This window comes from Sorex araneus, chromosome 1 (assembly GCF_027595985.1).
Source record: "Sorex araneus isolate mSorAra2 chromosome 1, mSorAra2.pri, whole genome shotgun sequence".
NCBI lineage: Eukaryota > Metazoa > Chordata > Mammalia > Eulipotyphla > Soricidae > Sorex > Sorex araneus.
The window spans coordinates 26,366,629-26,369,782 of NC_073302.1; the positions used below are offsets into that span (position 1 = coordinate 26,366,629).

The following is a 3,154-nucleotide window of genomic DNA, read 5'->3' on the forward strand; positions in this document are numbered from 1 at the left end:
GTGGAGGAGGCCCAGTCCTGATCCAAGCAGGCATGAATATCTCAGCCACGGGTCCCGCATACCTGGGTTCTTCTGTCAGTTCCTTCATGGAGAGGCTCATGTGAGTATGTGGAGAGTGGTCTTGAGCACGGTTGTGGCTGGGTTCTGGAGGTTTTTGGCTGCCGGGGGTCTGCTTGGAGACTCAACCCACCTCCCTCTGAGGGGACCCCAAAGAAGACAGCCTGGCGCGGGGGCAGGAGATTCTGCCCTGGTTTTGAATATTTAGCTCTATCATTACTTAACACCACCAATGTATTTGAATCTCTTGGACCTCTGTCCCTGTTGCTTCTCCTCTTCCCTTTATTCCATTTCTTTCCTTCTCTTCCCTATACTGGGAGGCCAAGGATGGTCTAGACAATTGCAATCTTCAGTTGTGTGTATAAGTAATTATTTGAGATGCATCCCACTTATGGATGTGCCACAGTTTGTTCATCTAGTTATTGATTTAGGAACTTTGGGTTGTTTGCAGGTGCTCAGGACATACTCTTGGCTCTGCACTCAGAATTCAATCCTGGTGGGACTTAGGGGACCAAATAGGGTGCTATGGTTGTGCATGATTTGTCAGTGTGCAAGGCAAGCAACCCTGCCACAGCACTATCTCTTGTGCCACCATTTACAGTTTAAAAATAATAATTATAAATAAATTCTCTAAACATCCATTCCCAGGTTTTGTGGGAACATAGTTTCCTTTTGTCTTGAGAAATACCAAGGCATGAGATTGCCGTCCCATATGGGGAATATTGTCTGCCATGGACCCGGGGGGAAGGGCAGGAAAGGAGGGGTATGTAGGGGATATTGGTGGTGGGGAATGTGTACTGGTGGAGGGATGGGTGTTTGATCATTGCGTGATTGTAACCCAAACACAAAAGTGTGTAACTAAAAAAAAAAAAGAGGTATTTTTAAAAGACTGTGCAACTGCTACCCAGAATTTCACCAATTTCTAGCAATCTATGAGGATTCCAGTGATTTTTATTTGTTCTTACCAGCAAATCCTAGGGATTTAGCATTGTAGGCTTATTTTCTTTTTATTTATTTTCTTTATTTTTGGAATTTGAATAGTCATGTGGTAATAGTTAATTATATAGTAATTTTCAGAAATTTTTCTCATGATATTCAATATCTTTCATATTCTTATCATTTGTAATTCTTAAGTGTCTTCATATATTTGCCTACCTTAAAAAAGTACTGCCTATTGTTGCATTTTGAAAGAACTGTGTATTCAAGATATGAGTATTTTATTTATTTATTTATTTGCTTTTGGTTTTGGGTCACATTCAGGGTCTACCCCTGGTTCTGCACTCAGGGATCATTTCTGGTGGGACTTAGGAGAACATATGAGGTGCCAGGGATAGAATCTTCATAGGCTACATGCTAGGCAAACACCCTACCCCCTGTATTACCACTTTAGCCCCAATTAAAGTTCTTTATTCAATTATATATATATACATATATAATATTGTCTCTTATTCTAAGAATAATCATTTCACTTACTTAATGGTTCCTTTTGAAAAGCAGTTTAAATTTCCACTGAATCTTATTTATCTGTCTTGTCTTTGGTGGATATTGTTGCATGTAATGTGTTTCTGCCTAACTAAAGGTTCAACATTTTTTCTACATCTTTTTTACAGAATTTTATTTTTGTTTACTTTTAATTAAATTTTGTTGCGGGGCTGGAGCGATAGACGGGGCTGGAGCAATAGCACAGCGGTAGGGCATTCGCCTATCACGCGGCCGACCCATGTTCGATTCCTCTGCCCCTCTCAGAGAGCCCGGCAAGCTACCGAGAGTATCGAGCTCGCACGGCAGAGCCTGGCAAGTTACCCATGGCATATTCGATATGCCTAAATGAGAGATGTTACTGGTGCCCGCTAGAACTAATCGATGAGCAACTGGATGACAGTGACAGTGACAGTGATGGACTGGAGCGATAGCACAGTGGGTAGGGCATTTTCCTTGCATGCGGCTGACCCAGGTTTGATTCTTCTGTCCCTCTTGGAGAGCGCATCGAGCTACCTGTGTCGTATTGATATGCCAAAAACAATAGCAACAAGTCTCACAATGGAGATGTTACTGGTGCCCGCTCGAGAAAATCGATGGACAACGGGACAACAGTGCTCCAGTGCTACAGTACATAATATGGGTGCCAGTTTACTTTTGCATAAGAGGATCAAACTTTTTATGTGTTAATTATTGAAGAGAGCTTTTCATCATTGTTGAAATTAAATGTGCAAATATGTATCTGGTCCCCATTCTATTTCACGGTTTAAGTATCTATTCTTTTGTCATTATCACACACTCATGATTATTGTAACTTTATAGTTAATCTTCAAATAATATGAGTTCTCTAGTGTTCTTTATTTTCCACCACATTTTTGGTCACTCCTGTTGCTTTGTCTTCTCATATAAACTTTTGAATTTTTCTAGAAGTTTGATGTGTCTGTGTTCAATCTATATATCAGTTAGGGTGGAATTGTCATATTAAATATGTAGACTTTCAGGCTATGTACACTTCCTCCCATTATCTTAGCTCTCTTTGGATTTTTAAAAATCTGCATTTAACTTGTTTTCAATACTGCATTGAATTTTTTCAGGTGCATACAAATATTTCCACTGTAGCTCCAGAAAGCACTCAAAGAGAAGTTTTATAATCTTTTCTGAATTTTTCAGAGACTGCCTTTACCCTCTCTGTTAATCTCTTAAGGCACTGCACCAGTCTTAAAAGGACACAGTGCAATCTTCTTTAAAACCTATTTTAAGTTTTGTTTATTAAAATCTATTTTCTAATTATTGTTGCTATTATGTAAAAGTATAATTGATGTTCATTATGTTAACCATATTATCTTTTCTAGTTTCTAAGCTCACTTCTAGATTCTAAGAGCTTCTAATGAGATTCCTGGGACTTTAATTTATTATTTATTTATAATATATGCATATTAAATGTGTATTTAGTATTTAAAATATTTTTGTTTAGGGAATATGAGAAAAAAATCGAGAGACAGAATGAACGTAGGCTCTATTAGAAGGAGAGAATTCTCACCCCAAAAAGTAAAATAGAGGAATTTAATACCTCCTACGATATTGTGTGAGCAACCCTAGAATGGGGTTGTGCCTAAAT

General features: G+C 38.6%; 1 non-coding gene across 1 annotated transcript; it reads right to left on the minus strand.

Annotated features, from left to right (window-relative positions):
- Positions 1 to 2,647: 2,647 nt before the first annotated feature.
- LOC129401003 (small nucleolar RNA SNORA26) lies at positions 2,648 to 2,766 on the minus strand. Its single transcript, XR_008628034.1, has one exon. It is a non-coding gene; the product is annotated as a small nucleolar RNA SNORA26 (small nucleolar RNA).
- Positions 2,767 to 3,154: the final 388 nt, after the last annotated feature.